Here is a 23,645-nt window from a genome sequence, read left to right as displayed (position 1 = left end):
AGGTTACAGCACGTGGTTACAGCAAAACCTTTGTTAGCAGCCTACCTTGTAATAACCAGTGACTGCAGAATGAGACACTGGAGATGTTCAAGAAGGGTCAAAAGGATTTGAGACAACTGGTGATTTTGTGCATAATTCTTAGTCTTGATCGTTTAAATTTAAGTTCTTCAGTGCTTATATAGGAACAGCAGAATAAATTACTTTGCTTTCAATGGAATGGATACAACACCCTTTGAATCTCCTTTGAGAAGAGATTTTTTAATGTGAGAAACCAATTTTTATCTAGGTGTGTGTATCTCTGACAACCCTGATGAAAGCTTTCTTTGGCCCACTAGCTTCAACCACAGAGATACTTTCCTTCAGTCAGAAAAATTCTTCCAGATACAATGAGCCTTGCATCAAACCAGCAAAACTTATCTGTTTGTCTCCCTCTTCCCACAACAACATTAACAATAAGTAGCATCATTTTGTGTGTCCCCCCAGAGCTCAATAGGGACTGTGAATGTAGGAATGAGCTTCCCACTGAACCATGAGAAGGGAAGAAACTTTGTGAACAATTCCCCTACCTCTGTTCCCTGGCCCTTCCCAACCATACAACACCTGAAAATGAAGGTGACGAGTGCAGCATAGCCATGGTAAATCTAATGATTACATTTCTGCTAGGATGGCTCTATTTCTCCTTAGAACCCAAAGGAATTGCCATGACATAAATTGCTATGTACAACACTGAGGAACTGCTGCACTCTGATCAATCTAAGGGCAATTTATGTGCAAGAACCATGAAATGAAGCTAAGTTACTCTGGCACCTAATAAGAGAGTGAGATGACGTTTGTCTCTGATTGAAAGCCCACAGCTCTTTAATTATAAAGCATTGTGCCAAACCCATCTTAATTTCATGCATTTTTGGGTTGACCATAATGGGGATTCTTGCCCTTATTTGAATTAAATTTTTAGCTTGCTTTTTCATTCTGAGCCCCTTGCAAAAAGTTTAACAACCAATCTGCCAGCAAAAAACTTCACTCTTGGTTACCTCTTAAAAAGCATAGCAGAAAACAGCCACACTTCTCTCTGATCAGTGAGGAGGGCTGATGTTGCTAACCAAAAGGGAGAGTAAATTATTAAAATTGTTTGTTATAGCATGTCAATGTCTATATCTTGGATGATAACAGCATGTAATCTGCTGATATGCGTTGATGGCATCATAAATGTTGCTGCTTTTCTTCTCCTAAAATTTTTTCAAATGCAGAAAATAGTGTGGCCCTTGACAGGCAGGTCCTAAATTATTCAGGTAATTTACTGTTCTGCCAATTAACTTGGCATTTCCAGAAATCCTTGCATAAATGGGTATGTAACCCCTCCCCATCAGTTTTCTTCTGCTACCCATGACAACACCATTCAATGAATCTCCTTAATTCTTGTGTCTGCAGAATGTTGATCCCTGACAAGCTGTCAGTATGCCCCCAGCCATTTCATAGTGTTCGCAGCCCTCTTCTGATGTACAACATGGGACCCTGAATGAATCAAAGCAATTGGGGAGTGTGACAATGACATCAAGGAGATGCAGTTTGGATGGCCTAACTGAGGGGATACACTTTAGTCATCAGGGTAGCAATATATTTTTTTGACAAGAATCTTTTGTATTAGCTAGAAAAACATATTCTTTACTGCAGGTCAGATTTTACTTGAAGTGTGAAATGGTGCAAATTAAGGATGAACTTAATAATTAATCCTTAATAATTAATCTCGTAATTCAAAAGCAAAAGTTTGTTACACTCATAACAGCATTTTTCCTTTCTTTTTTCTTTTTCCTTTTTTTTTAAATTGAAGTGTGCTTTCATAGTTCTTATTACTGGAAAGTACCTGGCTTCTCAACAGCAATATCAACTCAATATTTATTCCCTTATAAAAGTGCAAACATTTCATCCAGAAACAGTTTATAAAGGAAGCAAATCCTCCACTGGATTTTTAAATTGGTTTACTTACACAATTAAAAATAAATGAAAACATTTAGAGTCCAATTTGAAGCCTGCCCTCAATAAAATGCATAGGGATCCATGCTGGCAACTTCTATTAATACTAATGAAAATTATATAAGTATTTCTTCTCCAGGCGTTGACAGGAGATTTTCCTGCTCATTTGTAAAGCAGGTGGAAAGCGAATGATCCTCATCTCTGTTATTCTTCTGGAAATGCGCATTGGGTGTCGTTATGAACATTAAAAAGGAAATTAAAAAAATCTGGTTTTAGAGGATTCTGTGGAAAGGTAGTAGGAGTTAAAAAATCAATGGACATGGCAGTGCATTAGACCAAAAAACGACCTTGGCTGATATTTGTGTTGCAGCCAGTGTCGTCTTTGATAAATGACTCTTGTAAATCCGTGGGAATGTTGTACCATCCCTTCTGAGATAAAAAAGTTTAAGTGCTTCTGATGAACTTTCTAAATGCCAGCCAGCAGATCCACTTGGGGGCTATTAACTTTTGTAAACTTACAAGTGGCAAGACATAAATACAAACGAAATATAGGAACCAAACTAGTAGAACTCCTGAAGAGAGGAGCACCAGCCTCCACTGCCTGCTAAAGGAAGACATATGTCTGAAATATCATTAATCAGAGCTAGCTTAAATAAATTGTATATGAAATGTAAGAGGAATTTTGAAAGTAATTTTGTGCATTGCCTGGAGATTCAGAGGAATGATTTGTGTACAGCAGCTCAGCAAGTCCATTTTCTTACAGGTTTTCAAACTGATTTGATTTTTTTTTTTAACTTATACACACAGAGTTTTATTAACTTTACCAAACCAGAAGTGCATATGTGCCATGCTGTGTTGATCCTGTGACCTGAATTCCCAGATGATTCAGGCTGTATTATGTCCTTGTCCTGGATAGATCAATATTGATGTGGGAAAGAATAACAGGTGATGTGGGCATTGCTTCAACAGAGGTTGGTTCGTGTTTTCAGAATCTGATAAATCAGAATGATACTTGAAATCTTTCTTCTTTACTTATACATTTGGAAAAAATAACACTGCTGGAAAATATCTATAAATGGATATTAATTTTATGTAAAATGGCAGACCCATATTTTAAATCCTCCACTGTTCACTGGGGATCTACACTTGCCCTATGTTCACAATATAGCTGCACTCCTTAAGACTGATTGCCTGCAATGTACTAGGAGAGATAAAAATGAATGTCATATTTACCCATAAAGTCCTACAAGCTGACAAATTCAGAGCTGCAATTAATTGTTCTCATCCAGAAAGAACCAGCTTACAGAGAAAGAAAAGGACAGTTTAGTAGGTTTAAAATGAATGAAACAGAAAACTTCTCTCTTAAGGAGAAACTAGAACAATATGAATGTAAATAACTTTCATGGAAATAAACTGGAATTTCAAGACTGTGAGATACTTTGGAATAAACATGGTCAATGTAATTGTTTAGGTATGCTGAAAAAATGCAAACTGTTCTTCACATTTAAGGTATGGAGACAAAAAAGAAAATAAAATAATTTTGAAATGATTTTTTACTAATCTTCCCAGCAGGACACAGCACATGTATGGTACTGATTCTCCTGATTCTCCTGATTGCTATCACAGTAGCAATTTGCCTTGATATTTTCTTTAATAGCCTCTCCCTATCTTGTTGGAAATATTACATTTCTTTAATATTTTATACTTTCACAATGAGTATTTATATTACTTAATACATATGGAAAACAGAGTCTATTTTTCTGAATATTCTACTCTTTCTATGCCTTAGAGACTTCCCTAATTCCTTGCAAATTAGAACAGCATTGAAAATGCCCTTTCATATTACAACCCTTGCATATAGACTTTCTGTCAGCAAGAAGTCTTAAAACAAAATTTTGGTTTGGAAAGCTTTCAGGATTTTCCATTTCAGAGTCATAAGGAGCCTTCACTTCCCACCTAGGCAGCAAAGAAGCAAAGAAAGATTTAAAAGAATAAAATATCTGAATATACCAAGAGCTTAAAGCTCTGTAATAACAGGATACTTCCCCTTTTCTATAGCTTTACTGGAACTTGCATTTATTTGAATCTCATTTCACCCTTATGAATGGAGATGTTCAACACACATGCACACATAGTGGCGCCACAACACGAGGGTGTCATGGTTAAGGATTTCTGTTAGGAAAGCTTGAAGATGAACTAGGATCATAGATGTGGTAGAGAGATGAAGCATACAAATTATTTAAGAAAAATGAAACTTATAGTGAGGCCATAATGCTTGGGTTTTGGTCATATATGAAAGATTTGTTTTTATTAAAGAACATAAGCCATACACGGAGTCTGAAGTATATTGCGTGGGTAAGTCAAGCCCAAATCAATATAGCAGTGTAAACCTACTCAAAATTTCCTGCACACTGAAAGAAATGATGGCTGTGAAGTCAAAGGAGAATGTACTTGAGATTCTTACCTGTAAAACATGAGGGAAATGCACATCTTTAGCTAAGCATGGACACAAACCCCTAAATTGAAGAATCTTGTGCTCAGGCACAGAGTAGTTAATGTAATTATTTATCTCATTTTCTGCTTATATGTTCATCTTGTCAAATTCTGCTTTGATTTTCAAGCTCCCTTCTTCAATCAATACCTGGAATCCCTTCTTCTCAATAACTGTAATTCTCTGGAATTTGATTAGTTTCACATGAGTTATATGTCAACTTACATCTCTCTTGTATTTGTTGCAGGGATTGTTAGTATTGGTCTACATTCCAAGTAGGCAGTGAAACCCCCTGGTTACCTGGTACCTGACACATCCTTTGTGCCCTCTGCACTTCAGCAAGTTTTTCATCATGAAATTGTAGAAACAAAGTATGGCTCAGCACAATAAATCAAAGCAAATCAAGAGTTACAGCTCATCTTCACCGGATTGCAATGGCAATGAAAACTAAAGTGTTGCAGTGAAACAGCACTGCTGTGTCAAAATGCAGCACTGCAAAGCAAATAAATGGCATGGAGATATGATAAATACTCTTTTTCCTCTTTGCCTAGCCTTTTCTCTGACTCTGGACAGCAGCGGTCCTAAAATGCATAAGAACAGGGCAAATAACCCCCAGCCACTAGTAATTTGTACCTCAGGGATCTCCAGTTGCCTTTGTATTTCATACTTCTCAGTGGATTTCTTTACTTTTTTCTAATGGTTTTCTGAGCATGTGAAAATATTTAGTAGCCAAAAACAGCCTTGTTGAAAAAAAAATAACATGTTCATTGCATAAAGAAAAAGGGAGCAATGTAATACAGCAGCAGTAGGATTACTGCACTTAGGAATAACACTGGTTGCTAAAGCTGGGCTAGGTGAACATGAGTATCCACCCCTTTTTGGGGATTTTCAGCTGTGCCTACTTTCTAGTCTTAAGCAGCAAATCCAATGTGAATTCTTTCTCTACTGCAAAAAAAAGAAGAAAAAAGAAAATGCAGGGCCCAGTTTATACCCAGGACTCTGCATCTCTCCTCTGGACAGAGGCATAACCCAAATAATTTCATATAATCTTCTGTTTGATCTGAACACACTTCTTTCACTTAACTGGAAAGTTTCATTACCTTTGGACCACAAAAAAAAATGTTTCTTCTTGGCAGAGTTGTAGTCTGTACAAAACACAACAACATTCAGCAAAAGCAGGCTCTGCAATTCCGTATGTCCAATGAAGGATGCAAGCTGGGGACTAGGACATGTTTCTTAATATTCCTGTCTTGGGCAAGAGTTGGAAAGCAAGTGACACAGAGCAACCACAGAGCATTAATAAAGGCTTCCATTAACTGAGGTGGGGCATCCTGGGTTAGCCCACAGACACTGTGGCTGAAGAATAAAGCACTTCAGCTGACAGAAGTAATTTCAGCAATTAGTCTGTTGCTGGAACAATAGAGACAGATAGGGGCAAGATTTGCAAAGTGAAAATAAGCAAGTTAAAGCTTTAGGAAAATTTATTGAAACGACTGAATAATGGGAGTGTTTATTTGGCACTGCAAGGCTGCCAAGGGCTGCTGCTGGAGCACAGGCTGGGAAGAGCCAAGAGGCAGAGCTGGACACAGTGCAGCTCGGCATGGAGCTGCAGGGGCACAGCCCAGGGTGCCACCAGTGGTGCCAGGTGGCACGTGTGGCACTGTAGGAGCCCTGTCCCCAGCACTCACAGTGGCTGCTGTGCATGACTGCCTCACAACCCACGGATATTTTCTCATTCATGTGATTGGCCATTTTTGAAACCAATGATTGGCTCCATATTTCCTTTTGTCCAGGAAGCAATCCTATGTAAAAATATACAATATGTATATACCATTATTTCCATAGATAAGCAGACATTTTTATAATGTATTACATATAAAGTTATATTCAAAATTGTACAAATATATGTAAATAAATATGTTATTTGCATATACATAACTCCATATAAAATATGTTTACATACCTATATATAACACCTATATTTTAACATATTTAAACTAAATGCCTATCCTCAAATGCATGAGTAAAAATAAACAGCTTTAATAAGAGCAAGTGAATGATAAAATTTTAATGTGAATAGAAATTTATTAGACAAAATAAAAAGCTACTGTAGGGCTCTCGGCTTCAAAGGTTGGTGGAGACGCCCTCAGACCTCTGGAGTGAGAGAAATGACTAGTGGGGTAATGATGGACACAAACATGATGAAAAATGTGTCATCAGAGGTCATAGTTCCTCCCCAGCCCATCCTTTTCTACCCCACAGCATGTCCTGTTTCTGCTGAGACTCCCTCCTCTGCTGGGGAGGACCAGGAGTATCCATTTCTGAACCTTCCCAGCAGCCTCTGGCTTTAGGAGAATGCTGGTTTCGGGTGTGTCTCATTGTACCCTTTGGAAGCTGGTGGTGATTAATCTTTCTACTCTGTCCCACCACTGTGAGTCATTAGCACTTAGTCAGTCTCTGTTTCCTACCTGTTTGATCAGAGAGGCCACAGTGTGTGCTGGGATGTTGATGATCTGCTACTGGAGGCCACACCAACACGTGTAATTTTTACAATCCTTCTCCTGCTGATATTTTGCATCTGTGTGTTCACATTCTCTCTCCACTCATATAAATACAAAAATTTTTCCAACAGTTTTCCACAGCCCTAAAAGATTCTCAGGCTTCTCTTTCCTAATACCTACTATCTGCTGACAAAAAATGACAGCTGCTTCTAGTGGTTTGTAAGTTTTCTTAAGTCGACAGGCCTGTGATGTTGCCCCTCAAAATACAGCAGTGTACTATGAAAAACTTGCAATTTTCTCCTGCAGAATTGCAAATGAATATCGAAATTAATTTCTTTCTATGTAAATCACTTTATTTGTAAATTCTATTGTATCCTGTCTTCATAAATATCTTGTTTATTGGATTCTCAAAAGCTTTATTCTACGCTGTGCTTTCTCATTGTACATTACTCATGCAGCACCTTCTTATCCAAGAAAAACTGAGGAAAAACGTCTGAGAAGAAGGGGAAGAAACACTGAGTTAGTACACTGTCACCAGCTCTTCTGCTATGTATTATCAAGGGCTGCAACACTGGCTAATCAGAAATTTATTGGCAATAATAGAGATGTCATTTGATAGCAGATGTAGATTTTGATCCAGGTTCAAATGCCACCTTTATAGCTGGGAGCAGGAAATTACTCTCTCCTGACATTAGCAGTGGAGCATTCAATGTCAGATAGGCAATCTGGAGTTCAGTTTCAGAAATCTAGTGTTCAGAAATCTAGAAAGGCAAGGAGAACCGAGGTGAGCAGGAATAGGGCAGAGATTTTTTACGACTTTATATTAGTAAGAGGAAACTAATTTTCTCCATGATTCCATCACAGAGCTGGTCTCATACAATGCTAAACATTGAAATTCAACATTAAACAGCTACACAAGGTCTATATCTTCAGTCTCACTTTCTGTTGGTAAGACATGGAGGAATAATATTTCACAATATGAAGAAAGAAACAGTTCCAATATTTTATCATCAGACTCATTAAATAATTTGGACAGCTGCTCCAGAGTCACTAGAATGATCATAAAAATCTGCTAATAAAATTGTGTTCAAACACAGTTTCACTCACTAAAGGGTGACCTATGCAGGCCTTGGTTTTGGCTGGGGTTGATGTTCTCCACAACAGTCCTGGTGTGGCATCCAGCTCCAGGTACTAAAGCTGGCACAAAGATGAAATAAATAAATACTTAAAATGTGATTCATATTGGGGAGTATGTCCCTGTTACATCTCATGCATTCTGTCAGACTGGAAAAAAAATTGAGACCAAAAATGTCTGCCAGATCAAAAAGAGAATTCTGCTTTGCAGGTCTGAGGCACCTCAGTTTAATTTATGAATCAGGTACACAGATAAAGGAAAATGCTGCCTGAGGCACCAATGACAAGAATAATATAAAATTTATTTCCTTATTGACATCCCACAGGTTCATCTGCTGTTGGCATTGTCCTGGATTTTCACTTTGATGCATCTGTGTTGCCCGTGAAGGGCAGTGCTGAGCAGAGCCCTGAGGCTGCCCCAGCAGCACAGCAGAGTCCTGTTAATGGCCCTTCCTCATGCATTTATGCTAGGATACACTTAAATAAGTGTATATATGTATGCACATATAGATAGATATAGATAGATATAGATAGATATAGATATAGATATAGATATAGATATAGATAGGTATATGGTGTATCTACGGATAAATAATAATGCATATTTGTACACTTTTTACATATATTTACAGACAAATGTGAATAAATACACAATTAAAGCAATATGTCTTCTTTAAATGAATTTTCTTAAAAAGTCAAAGATGTTTCTCAATTAAGAAACCAAGTTTAGTGTTTCTGCTTTCACAGTCCTTGAGGATGATAGTAAGAAGTCATTCAGGTGCTCTCTATCTTAGTCCTTACTTTATAAATTGAGGACAAAGCTTTCCATTGAACATGAAGATTATCAGCTTCAGAAGACAAGGAATAAAACATCCTCTAGAAAAAAGTTCACAATCAATTGGGATTTCCAGGTTCTGCTATAAAGAATAGCAGTACACCGTATTTTGGGATCCAATTGTATAAAAGAACAATTATAGCCTAATCTCTGTGCTGTAACAGTTCACATCTATCTATGCTCCGAAAGCAGAGAAAACTAAGAATCATTGTCTAAGGTGAGCAAAGTCATCTGGGTTTGCTTTTTCAAAAAGAAAAATAAACCCTTCACTAATGAGGACACACTGGTAATTAGTTAGCAGAACTCAATTTCTTTAGAAAACAGGAAGGTGGTAACATTTCCCTTGCATTGATGCCCAGAAGTGCTGGTGAGGTGTGTGTTAATGTGCTTCAGAATACCTAAAGATGAAGACTGGCTGCGAGAGAGAATTGCCATAGCAGGACAGCAACAAAAACTGAAACAGGATGGGGCAGGGAGTCCTGCCCTTACTAACACACATCAGCTAGTATAGACATAGTATAGACATATATACTACACATTCTAGTATAGACACAATTTGTGGTGTCCCTTCACACAGCCACCCACCAGATGAACACTGGGGTGGGTTTCCCACACCCTCACATCCCTTGCCCAGCTGCATAACCAACAGGTGCTAAGATAAGAGCACACAACTTCCTCAAGGTAGATGCAGCTTAAAAATGCAATGATGTGAGTTGCTCACCATCCCTGACATGCAGAATTTCTGTGCCTTGGGAGACTGGGCTCTGTTTACCTTTTAAATCGTCTCTAATTGGGGCTTGCATTAGATAATGAAGTTATCCAGACTGAGGAGCTCAGCACATTTTTTTTTTTTTAAAGAATAGGAAGAACAAGAGCTGCTGGGGATCAGCTGTGAATGTACTATTGATTTCTCTCCTACTGTTACCATGAATGACAAATGCCTTGTAAGGCATTCTAATTTAGCCAGAAACAGGAGCTTTTCCAGCAAAGTGCAACAGCACCACCACAATTCTTCCAGGCCTGAGGGGAGGGTACATTCAGCCAGAGATTGCTTTTGGTTAACCATACTGGTGAAGTGATACAGAGATTTGTACTTTCCAGCCTTACCTGGACTAAATCCCTGGGTTTGCAGTCAGCAATATTAATCATGCTTTATGAATATCACCACCAGTGTGGAGCCAAGCCACAGATGAGTAGCATTTGTCTGCTGTGGCACGTCGCAGTCGCCCATGCCAGGCTTCTCACTTGGCAGCTTCAGGCGGCATCAAACAGGTTGTGTTTGCTTGGTAATTCCCAGGAGGTGGAAAAGCAGGATGGAGATAGTCAAACCAAGTTTTATCTGTGCCTATTATCCGGCATCTTGAAGTATTTTAAATCTGAAGGGCTCTTTTGGTAGATTTGGGGAAGGATGAGGTTGTGTTTTCTCCAAATAGTCAAAGATTTAATGGAATGGAAAATGAAGAACTTATTTTGTGACCTGCACTAATTTTTCAGCCTCTGAGAAAACAAAGGTAGGGGTGTCCAATGGTTTGGCCACTGGTGATTTTATAATTTCAAGGGAGTATGTAGAAAGAAAAAATAAAAAGTCCTAGTATTCCAATTCCTCTCAAAACCAGAAACTAATGTGCTTTTAGATTTAAATACAGAGTTTTACATCAAATTTGTATGATGGCTGAACTACCCTGGTTGAATTTTAGCAGAAACTTTCCTGAGACATCCTCTTAATATAGAATTTGATGCTTTGCCTGTGTAATTGTACTAGACTGCTTAAAAAACATTCATCTTGCCCTTTAACCAGTACCAGATTAAAAAAGGGCAATAACTAACCAGATGTTGCTGCATATGTGTCTGTTTGTGAATCTGCTTACTTTAGAGAACTTAAAAGAAAGACTAAGTAAAATAGTGTAATTGCAGAAAAGTAAAGTGGGAATAATGCAGCATTGTATTTTTATTCTTAAGAGACTTAAATAAATATCTGAGCAAATCTACTTTGAAAATATGAGTCTGTGCCTAAACAACAAATTATTTTTTACTCTCCTGTGCTTGTGAAAAACATCAACATTTATTCTCTCTACTCTTGCTACTTGTATACTCAGCTGTAATATTAGGTCAGTGTTTAATAGGATGCACAGCTATGAAAGCTTTTCCAATTCCAATCTGAGTCTGTTATAGAAATCTAAAGGTTACAGCACAGTGCCCTGGACCTCACCGTGCTTTAAAATGTAACAGTAATTTTTACAGAGGAAATGATTCAGAAATCCTATTATCTGTTGTATTTCTTAAGTTATAGAATAAAATATATTACAGTTAAAATATAGCCATTTCAATAAATATGAAGCGTGTTTAGTCTGTGTAATTATACACGTGACAGGAAGATACTTTACCTGCTTTGATCCTATAATTCTAGCAGAATTCAGGGGCTCAGGGAATATTTCCATGAGGATGAAATAATTCTGATCAGAAGTAGCTGCTTTTGAATGGAGCTCCGTGAATTTACCGAAATTCCAGACAGAACCCTCTTCATGACAACACTGCAGGAACAAAATCAAGAAGCCTCTCCCTTCCATGTGGTGTTTCCCTGTTTGTGGCAAAAGTGCCTATACAGCAGTGGCACAGCTTTTCAGATTTGTTGTGTTTTGGTTTTGTAGTTTTTCCACTGGCTTTTGGCCTCTGTCTCTAGTAGAAACACACAACCATGATCTAACCAGTTCCTTCTCTCCACTCACCATGTGGACACTTAATTACCCCCCTCCACCAGATTGAACTAAAAATGTTTCAGCAGAACAAAAGTTTTATATTCCTGTGTAAATTGTGCTCTTTTATTGTGTTCATGGTTCTGGTGAGTTTCAATGAATCAGCCCTCAACATTTTTGGTCTTTCTGGCAGCTCCATCTTCTGAGTTAAAATTCTTTGCAGTTGTCACCATCCTGAAAGAGGACCTCAACACCTTCTTATCATAGGAAGCAGGTTTTGTTCTACCTGACAAACTGGGAACATACTGATCATGTTGACATCTGTGCTCTTCAAAGTACACTTGAAATCTGAACAGCCTCAGGGACTGTCTTTTACTCTCTCAAGAAACAGAGAGTTGGACAATTTCTTATTTCAGGGATTCTGGAGGTCCATGACTCTTTTTTTTTTTTTACCTATGTAATTTCAAATTTCAATAAAATAAATATAAATTGTTCTTTCTAAGCAAAACTGGGTTATGAATTTAAATTTAATTTCTGATGTAGCTCTGCAGGGTATGGATTTGGGAAATACTGGAGTTTCAGGTTAATCACCAGTGTTTATCTTGCTGTAACAGGATCACCTGAAGCCACTAACTGTGAATTAAAGGTCCTTGTTTGAAATGCATGGGATCTGTCTTTAAAAATATACAGTATGAAATAATTGCAGATGGTATCTCATGTCCTGTGACATAAAATGGGATCTAACTGCTACAGGATGAGTTTTGTAGTGCCTACATTTGCACTGTAGCAAGCAGAAACTCTTTAGTTCTGCCCTCAAAAACCTGAAAGTACAACAAAATTTTTTTCCTATGAGAATGATTCAGCAGCCTGGACAACTGGAAAAATACATTTAAGGAACTTAGAAAAAATTTTTCCCCATTGCATCAAAGAATGGCTTTACTTAGAAAGAGTCTGCAGTGCAGAAGAATGTGGGAGGAAGCTGAGTAGGAAAAAGAATTCTCCACCAGAAAGGAATAGATTAACAGAATTGATCAGAAATTTTATGAGGGTTTGTTTTGTTCCTATGAACAAAAATTTTTTTGGGGGGGTGGTTTTGGTGGTGTTTATTTGTCAAAACTGAAACCTTTACAAATTTGTGGGAAGTTTAGATGACAGTGCATTTCTCCTCTCAAAATTGTACTGAATTAATTATTTCAGCAGTACTTAAAAAAAACCCCAAAAAATAACAATTTAAGATTTGAAAAATAGATTTGTTTTCTATCTTGTGCAAAAAGTTTCTAAATTATCAAAATATAAATATCTAGAAAACAATCTAACGTTTTAACTCTTCTGCAGTCAATTCTCCTTGAGGATTTGGCTAATACATATGTATGCAATTTTTAATTTTCAGACCTTTTTGCAGTAATTATTTTCTAATATCTTGATTTTGGTCTTTAATGGGAAAGCTATTTCACACTCACATCTGCTAATTAACTCAGTTATTCTTACTCTTTGGAAGAGAATGACTGTCTCATAGATCTCAACTATGTTGTCTATGCCAGAAAGAGTCAACTAATCCTGTGAACCTAAAAACCCCAGAAAAGCATTAGAGGATATTAAAATTCATTTATCATTATATTTTTATTAATAAAAATGCTGTGCCTTACTTTTATGCAGGCTCATTTGCTATTTTATTACATGTGTATGAACTGCTGATGTCAGATAAAATGCTGAGATTTGGCAAAGTTGAGCTCCTGTTTCCAAGAGGGATGTTGGGGTTTAAGTTCTTAAGTTGGGAAGTTAAGTTCTATTTTCCAAACCACAAACATATTGCAAAAACCAAAACACTTCTAGGTACAAATAATATTTGTACCTATTCTCTTTTCTTATCCTGTGGCTGCAAATCTGTGCTCCAGAGTTAATCTCTGTCCCAGAATATGCTGCAATTTACACGTCTGCAAGCCTGTTGCAAAAAACAGGCTCTGCTAATGAAGGCTGAAATGTTCTCCCATTCAAAATATAATGTGTTTTAAAAATTACAATGCCAGAATCGTGCTAAGTGCACATGTTCTACCACTTCTTAACTGTTGTGAGTCACTATCAAGTGGCTCACTGCAGAAATATATGTGTAATTTTCAGTAGATGGAAATACCACTGCCATGTTACATAAATTAAAAAATATTTCAGAATTCAGATCTGAGTAGGACATGCTGGCTTCCTATACTTTTACTGATAGAATTAATGTTTTCCTGTAAAGCATATTGGAGTAATCAAGGAAGAGCTCTAAAATATTAGGTATTATCCATCCAAAACATGAAGAGGAACTGCTAGAGTAGTACAGCAACAAAAGTCTTAAATCACAGGGCACCCATGTAAAGGTTGCGTATATTAAAATTGTATCTTATATACACGTTTTCCAAAGAGTTTCCAATTACGTCATGGAAGTAATAAAACATACTATTTCTATATTTATGTTCTGGTAATGGAAATTCTTCATCAAGGCTTTATGATGATTAAATTTAGTTATTTTTCTAAAGTATTTTTTCATGGAAAGTTTTACCCTTTTTGTCAATAAAGTTTATTTATTAAAGAAAACATATTAAGCAAATCTTTCAGTGATTTTTTTTTCCCAGTTATTTGTTGGAGCCATTTTCTTTAATTTTCTGATTATTACTTGTTACAGATAAAAAAATTGAAGTAAAGTAACTGTAAATACTCATTTGGTTGAGCCAAAGTATATTCCTGTAAAATTTTTGTTATATAATATAACATATTTTCATATATTTCCATATATTAAAATTTTATTTTCCTATTACTAGAAGTACTTTTCCTTAAAGTAAAAGGGAAAAATGTTTGATAATAAAAGGCCTGGGGGACAAAATGTGCACTGTCCACACATGCTTGAAGGCACATGTATGTTAGCTTAACTCCTCATATGTTAAGTTATTCCTAGGCTTAAGTATTTTCAGGACTTGGCCATGGTTCTGGTAAATGACATGAGTCCTTAAATACTTGGGGTTTGTTTTTCTTTAAATTTGGTATGTAATGTCCATAAATATAGCTTTCATGATTCTTTAACATACTATGGCACAGAGTTTTACCAGAATGTCTCTTTACATTCTTCATCTTGTAATTCATATTAAATTGCACTGAATAATGCAAACGTATAGACTTCTGTTGCAAACTGACTAAAAGTCTATCAAAATCTGCACTGTCTGATGCAATCAAAATTTCCTTGCTAAATCTGGTTCCCTCCCAAAGCTATTTATACATCTGCTAATGCCTCACTTTGTGTTACACCAGATAAGTCACTTTGCATTACAGTTGTGGAGTGTAACATGTCATAAATGGTGTAAGCAGGTGTGACATAGTGGAAAGCAGTGACTGCAACATGACATTCTAAAAAGTCATGCCAAAACACCCTGCAATAAAATTTCTACCATTATTTTTCTTCAATACATACATATATTTAACCCAGAGTCCTCAGCAGCATCCTTTGAAAATTAATGAAGAAAACCCCTTCTTGATTGCTGGTACAAAGATTGTCAGAAACAAGCAGCATTTCAAGCCTGGTGTACAGGGTGAAAGCTGTTAAAATATGTGAGTTCATGTATGATAGATTAGCCATGTTATTTTTCCTGCCATAGGCCTGGTAGGAAATGCCTTGGATCTTACACTGGTTTACCATATTTCACATCACAGACTAAGACTGCCTGCACAAACCCTTGTACACTGGTGTAACAGGATTTCTCCTTACACAGATAATAACTCTTAACACAATTTCCTATTGCAAACAAGTTTTATGTCGATGGAATCTCTTGTGTACATGTAGTGTGCTGCATGGCAGTGAAGCCCTCATAGATTTCCCTGCATAGCCATGTGCATTGTCACAGAATTGTTGATGAATTTCCATTTCCTCTCGCTGTCATTAATTTAATTAAAATTAATTCCCTTGAAAAAAAAATTCTGGAGCTCGTGTTATGGCCTGAAGCAATGTAATTACCCACTCTAATGATTGTGGGCACCTCAAACCCAGCAGGAAGATGCTTGCATGAAACACACATCTCTCCAGCCCTTGACTCCCTGGCCTTCCTTCATAGCCTGCCATGGGCAGAGTCCCTCATTGGTGTGTTTGTGTCCATTATGAACAGAGTGGTTAGGGGTTTTCACAGGGAAAACAGATGAAGGTTGTGAGGTAAGGACCATCCTGGGTTTAGTAATAACTACTTTGAAACAATATTTATTTGGATAACATCCAGAATAAAGAGCCCTATTTTTACAAGCCATTTCTCTATGAAAGGGTTTTCATAGTTGTATAAAATGCATTAGGTTGGTTTTAAAGGTTTGTTCATATTGGATGGGACCACAGAATAAATTTTAAAAGGGGTTTCTGCACTTTTCTGTGAAATGCAATTGTTCATCTTAAAACTGAACAGCTGAAAGGTCTGGTTTTGTTAGAATGGGAAACAACTATTTCATGTGGAAGACGTTAATTACTGATCAGAGAGTAGGAGACTAGGACAGAGTAAATTAGTTTTGGCACAGCTGATACTAGAAATGTAATTGGATCAACCAAGTGACACAATGTGATTGGCAAATGTGAACAACATGAAAGGTCATCATTGTTTTGATAAAATAAACTTGAAATGATGAAAATTAATACATTATTCACCTATTGTTTCTGATTACACTAACTATAACATCCCATTGAGACCATGAAAAATATTTTTTTATTGCTTAGATGCAAAGTGTTTTAAATTTTTTAAAAAGATCTAAAGGGGAAATTTTTAGCAAAATAAAAAAATTGTACAACGTAACTTTTAATATCCAGTTGCAAATGTATCTGATTTTTTTTTCTTTCAGAAATGCTAGAGCTTCAGGAAATCTTAATGAGTCATAGGATCAAAAGTTGCTTAAAATAAGGTGAAATCATGTGACAATCAAGTAGTTCTCTTTGTACCACATTCTCCCTCAATAAACATTTTAGACCTCTGGAGTAAGAGAAAAGAAAAGAAAGGTAGAGAGACAAAAAATGTATGTTGCTGCCTGGAAGAAACTATTAATACAGATAAAATATCATTACACAGGCTACAGGGAATATGCAATCCAATGGAGATAAAATAGCTGCTATATTTATCAGCATTCTCTAGTGTCAAAATTTCTTAGCAAAGTTGCTGCTTATAAAATGTGCAAGACTGACAGCACAAGAATATGAAGTCCTTTGTCTGTCTCCTGGAAAAGTACTGAGTAGGCAGCAAAGTCCTGGTTCTCTTTTCCTATAAAATTATTTGTCATTTGTGTCACTGTTGAATTTACTGCGTGGTTTGCCTTTGATTGACAACAATAATTCACAGGGTATATGCCTTCCTGCACTGTAGGCCCATTGTATGTCGAATGAGCAAGGAAGGCAACATTAAAAATCAAAAAGTGCCTGGTTTCTGTAGCTATTTTGTGTCTTCCAGCACTGGACCAAAGAAGGAACCTGATGCTCTGAGGAACTCACTGAGCAAGCACAAATCAGCTCCCCAGCCCCTGGGCAGTGACAGAAACTGGCCCTTGAGTGCGACTCAGAGCCAAGGACAGGGGTCCTGAGGCTGGGATCCCTGGAAGGCAGCATGGCAGGCAGGCTGCTGCAGGCCTGGAAGCCAGCAGAATGCTCACCAAAATGGAGTGGAAGTGTTGGCAGCAGTTAGAGATGCCATTTAGTCCTTGGAGCCTATCCAGATCCTTCCTCAGGATCCTATTGCACCCACAGTTTTGTCATGGGGACGTTTTTCTCCAAGGAACTGGGTTGAAACTACAGAGATCCCATAGATCAGGAGAGAGGTGATAACAGTCCCCATGACCTATGCCAAAAGTTTAACAGGCGTCTTAAATGTTTCTACCATAGGTGCTGATCTCCTGCAGCTGGTACACAGAGTGCAGTGTGTGCCAGCTGGGCTGGCTGCAACAGACAGTCACATCCCAGCATATATATATATATTTTACCCACTTCATGGTATTTTGCCTCAATTGCCAGCATTTTTGGAGTACACAATTCATCTGCCAACATTCCTGCTCCTTTGTGTGGTGTGAAGAAAATACACACACTTTGTTAATATTCTAATGTCACACTCCAGAAGCAAATTCTTGTCACTAGTGATGCCCTAAAGGTTAAAAGCACTTGGAAGGAGTTGATGAGGTTTTGTTTCAAACCTCTAGAGAAGAATGCCAAATTCAGAAAAAGGGGAGTAAAAAGCATTGGGCTGTGGGTTAGCCAGTGCCAGAAGTGATGGGCTGCAGTTGTCAACCAAACCCTATAGATGCTTTGAGTGGAGCAGATGGCAAATTTCAATACATTCCACATTATGAGGAATGTGCTTTTTTTTTTTTTTTTTTTTTTTAATGAGTTGCTAAAATCTGCCATGAAAAATCGCAATAAGCAAATAAATCATCTGCCTGGATTGTCTGTCACCAGAGGAGCAGGAATGATTTGGCAGCACACTGAAGCAGGGCAGTAGCTGTTGCAAACTATTGATATTTTTTTATAAGAGTTCAGAATGGACCACATGTCTTAAAAGTTCAACAAAGCTTGAATGAAATCCCAAGATGTAAACTATACTTAGGCAGAATTTTCTTGCCTCAGGGACTCTTCAACTTCAACATGCTGATTGCTCCTGCAGCCTCTGACACTACTCCATCTGCTCCATCTGTTGTCGTCCAGTTAACACTGGGGGAGGTTACAGCTGTGCTCTAGCCTGCTAAAAGTGCTTTCCTAACCTGATTATAAGACTACTCATTGCTACATGCAGGAGAATGCTCCTTCTGTATTAAGCACCAGAAAAAAAAACCAAAAAAACAACCAACCAACCAAACAAACAAAATAAAACACCTAGAAAAAAACAAACAAACAAAACCAAACTGTAGTTGCTCCCTGAACCTCTTTCTCGGTCAGGTGAAGTATATGACACTGCCTGAAATCAAAAAGCCTTCTCTGATTGCTGGGAGAAATATCTGGGATGGTAACCATTCCTTCTTTTCCTTTTCTAGGAGCTTAAACCCTCTGATTCTTCAATATTGTCAACAAAACTCACTACCACCCTGTGTTTATTTCTTGGGAAAGGGGCATAGGGGGAAAAAAGTCTTGCTCTGGTTTCTGCTTTTAATGTTCTATTCAGAATAGGACCAGACAGGTGATTAGATCAAGGGCTAAATTTATTTGAGGGCAGAGTCAATGCAGTGGCATCCTGCCCCTCTCTCTCTGGTGTGATGTGTGCTCTGCTGCCTCTGTCACTGCTGACCCCCTTCTGTGGACCTTCCTCCCTGAGACGCTGGGTGAGCCTGTGAGAGGATTGTCCAAACCCAGTGCAAAAAGAAACTGGAAGTTCAGGGCTGACTGCGTGCTGCAACCGCTTAACCTCCAGACACAGAGACAACAAACACTTTAAAAATATTACTTCTGGTTTTAAATTGACCTTAAAGCCTTTGGATCCCCAGCTCTGTACCAAAGTGTCTGAACAATCTCTGAGCATCTGTAAATTTGTAATACAACCACAACCTCACAGACTATCAAACCAGTGCCACCCCCATTCACTGCAGAAACATTGGGTGGGGTGTTTCAGACCAACACTCCGTAAGCATTTGCTAATACTTCAATATTGTGATGTGCTTAAATGGTCTTTAAACCCTCTGATTCTTCAATATTGTCAGCTGATCCTAAGTTTCCTTACAGTATTTTGCACTTCTGTAAACTCTCTGATATTTTAAGATGTACATTCAGCATGTTCTCTGAACTCGCAGACTGTGACTTATCTCCAGCCCCTTCTCTCACTTAGAGGCAATGTCTTTTCCAACTGATGGTTTTAATTTCAGCTGCCAAAAGGAAAAAAAAAAAAAACCAAAAAAAACAAACATAACAAAAATGCTTTGGTTTTGTTCCTCACATATATCCTAACCTGCTTTTAAAGGGTCTGAAGGAGGTGAATGGTTGAGGGAGGAGGGAAAAAGAGTTAATTGAAATAGGGAGGTTATAAGCCAAATTTTAATCTTACAACCATGACACTGGCTTAGCTGAAAGCATAAAAGCATACTCGAGTCTCTTTTTAATGCCATCACAAAAAATTATCTCCAGAAAGGAAAAATAGCTTTTAGTTACTCCAGACTGTCATGGGTGTGATTATAGTGAATCAGAAAATATGTGAGGGAAAAAATATCTTTTATGCAAAACTTCACCTTGAAGACATTTAATGAGTGAGAGAGTGAAGGTTCTTCCAAAGGTGCACTGAGGACTTTTGCATGAGTCTGCAGTCTTGGGAGCAGATAGCTGAGAGGGAGTAATCACAGATATGAGTACATGTTAAGACTATCTCCATGATGCCAAAAGTTTAAGCGAGATTAGAATCAGTCCCTTTAGCTTTGAAGCATTTTGCTGAGAAGTTTTGGATCAGACCATATAGACTTATACCTTAATAAAAATCCACATATGTTATCTAACTCTTCAGGAGGAAGCATAGATATGTGATAAAACCAGAGCTACAGTATTACAGGCTGCTAAATGCATTCCCTAGATCTGGAGGAGTTTAGTTCACAAGAAAAAGGCTTTGCATTCCAAGTAAATGAGATCCTGCAGCTCTGTAGGGAATTGCTTTAATTGGAAAGTCACATTCCTTGCCCCTCATGTAAATAAATCAAGATACTTGAATTTGGTCATGGCCTTTGTCTAGTTTGAGGCCAACACCAGTCCAAGGTAATGCTGTGAAGGTTAGAAATAGCTCAGTGGAATCAATCTTCCCATTATTACTGTGTAACACCGCAGGCAACACAGAGGGGTCTCAAACTGGGATTGAAGTGTACCCCATTATCTGTAGAACTTATTATTACAATAAAAAATAAATGCACTGGTAATACTGTATTTGATTGGGAGTCAAATTCTCATAGGTTATAAAACAACCTAAAGGCAAGTCAGGAGAAAAATCACCCCTCTTAGCTAAAGTAAAAATGTGCTAAGGCAGCTTTTATTATTTCTTAATGAATTGCATTTAAACACGCAGATGCAAAAATATCACCTGCCCCTACTGAAAACAATGGTGATGTTTCTGTTGTCCTTGTATTTTCTCACTCCATTAAAAATCCAGCTGGAAGCTCTCCAATCACTTTAGAAAACAAGGACTACTGTATTTAAATTATCATTGTACATGGAAATATATTGCTCTTATTTACTGCTTGCAATGCTTGGGTTCCACAATATAAAGCGCTGTAAAAAAGGCAGCAAAATACATTCCCAAGTTTAAGATAAGCAGCAAAGCAAGGACTAGAATAGATTTTTTTTTAAATCATTCTCTGGAAACATGGAAGAAGATATCTAAACTCCCACAGATACACTCCTTTATCATTCCAGCTGTTTTGCTGTTTGCTATGTAGATATGTCCTTGGTGACACCATGGGGAAATACATGATTTTGCCATATCTCCATTCCCAAAATATCCTAAATACATTAGGGAAAATCATTAATAAAGTGACACTTTGAAGCTTCTTTATTACATTTATAAGAGGAACTTAGTTAATCTACTGTATCAAACCAGTTTATACACTGGAAAATGCCATGCTTTTCAGAGTCAGTTACATTTTCTCTTTGAGTGCCCATGGCTATACATTGACATATAAATGTTTTACTCAAAGAAACACTTAAAGAAGTTTATGTTACACTTCCCAGGAGCATGAGCTATCCTATCAAATCACGACTCATTTCACTTAGCTTTATGAACTTTAGGCATGAAGCCTAAATGAGTGCTCCAATCTTCCTCCATAGCAAGCAGACAGAGGCTGGCTCCAGCAAGGTGTGCAGAACTTTTATAGGAACTTGTACCTAAATCTCACATATCTAAATATAAATGAGCATCATCCCTGTTACTAGTGCAATGGAAAACCCTGTGATTGGTTTAAGAGCAGGAAGCCTCCTGCTATAAGATGACAGCAGCCACAGGGCTGCTGTCAAATAGCAAACATTTTCCTTGAACCTAAGAAACACAGCCTCCTGAGTTTCTGAAATCAGAAATTATTTCTCTGAGGAACCCTCAATAAACAGCATTTCCCCACTCATAAGCACTGAGGCTATGTGTGAAAGAACAAGAACTTTATTATGGAAATTAGAAAAACCACATGAATGATAACTAAGTGTACTCTGTGGTAGCTTTGTCAGCACCTCATAATCACAATGCCTTTCCATGCTGGTGATCATGTAACAGGAAAGCACCCTTAACTCTAATTTATTTCTTTTTTAGGGTCTGTCTACACTACCAGATAATTTAGTTCCTGAGTTCATGGCGGGCACTAGATCCTTACTGTCTGCATTGTGCAGATGTTAGCTTACACTTGGGATTTCATTGGCAGTAACCAACCAGAGCAAGTGACACAAATCTTACACACAATCTGTGTCAGGGACTCCATCACACCTACAGGGCTGCACCTTTACCCTCAATGGTCTTTAGAGACAGAAAGTCCTTCAGACTCCAGGACTTGCAAAATGTTCCAAAGCAATAAAAATTCAGTTAAGTGCCCTGCAACACAACTCAATCCATGTCCAAACTGAATTTCATCTAAAAAACCCCACAACAACTCTTAGAAAATTAAAAAAATATAATTAAATCACTGTGTCTCAAGGCAATGTGATCACTCCCTAGACAACAATATCCCTAAGCCAAATTGTGAGGGACTAGCTCTAGTCCCAAAAGTGATCAGCAAAAGTGTTTTCCACTCCTTATCTGTTAGCTTAGGGCTACTGTTAACTCCTTTGGTGGGATGCATTTAGCAGTAGGGGTGCAACCTGAGGATATTCAACCCTGTATGCAATGTGTTGGTGGTGCATTTCCAGTGGCCTGAGGTGTGGACACACAGATCTGTCCTCAATTCTTTACACTGTGCTGCTTACTTTTACTGTTTGGCTACATCAAAAAGCTGAGATATTCAATAAGCAGTGGTGCTCATTCTCCATCAAATGATCATTTTGGCAATCAAAATCCTCACAGATGTGAATCAATAGCATACAGGATTTTTAGGCAGAGGTAATAAGGATGTTCTGCTTCTCAAAACCAAAAATAATTCTTCTTTTCTCTTATTTCACTTATGATCAGTCATGAATTTCATTCTATTTATGATAATTCCCAAAGCGTCTTGGAGATGGTCAGGAAGAAAATTCCTCAAAGCAAGATCTCTTTGGAAGCTATTCAAAGTCTCTCATTCATACTGGGATGTGGCAGAAAATACTTACTATATGGAGTTTTAACTAAGAGGAGCTATGGTGATAAAAACCTGATTAAAAGGTTTTTTCACTGAAAAATTCTGTTTCAAAAGCACTGGGATATTTTAGATAATACATTTAATTTCAATGACTAACAGAGTTTTAAATTGTATTAAAATTTCTTTATTTTTCTTTCAAAAGAATTTAACCATGGAAGGGACCTTAAAACTCCTCTCCTTCCAATGCTCCTGCCATGGCAGGACATGTCCCACCCAGACCACAGTGCTCAAAGCCCCATCCAACCTGGCCTTGAACACTTCCAGATGTGAGGCATCCATCAATTCTCTAGAAAAACTGTTCAGGTGTTTCATCACCCTCTGAACGAAACCATTTTTCTAAGCACAGATGGCTTTAAAATAAAGCTTCCAGAGAAGAGAAACTTCACACCATCCCAATTCTACCAGTTTGATGCCAGTATATATTTTTAGTTGGCTTTCTTTTAATCATTATATTTTAATTTCACTGAAACTTCAATTATTTAAATTTTTAAAAGATTGATTTTAAACTATATCACTGCATGCTACATTTACAGTAACAACACAAACCATCTTGACACCAACAAAATAAAACATTCTGATGAATTGTAAAATTCTCAAAAAATATATGTTTTCAAATTCTTCTTTCTCATAAATTTAGAAATTGATGTAGTCTACTGAGTTTTAGGAGAAGTATGAAAATGACAGACTTTTTCACTGGAAGAAGAATTCCTAACAGTGATCTAACTAGGCAGAGAAAGCAGTTTGCTGTCTGTCCACCCACCATGGGA

The sequence above is a fragment of the Motacilla alba genome, chromosome 1A, assembly GCF_015832195.1.
Source record: "Motacilla alba alba isolate MOTALB_02 chromosome 1A, Motacilla_alba_V1.0_pri, whole genome shotgun sequence".
Taxonomy (NCBI): Eukaryota; Metazoa; Chordata; class Aves; order Passeriformes; family Motacillidae; genus Motacilla; species Motacilla alba.
Note: the sequence above shows the minus strand (reverse complement) of the source record.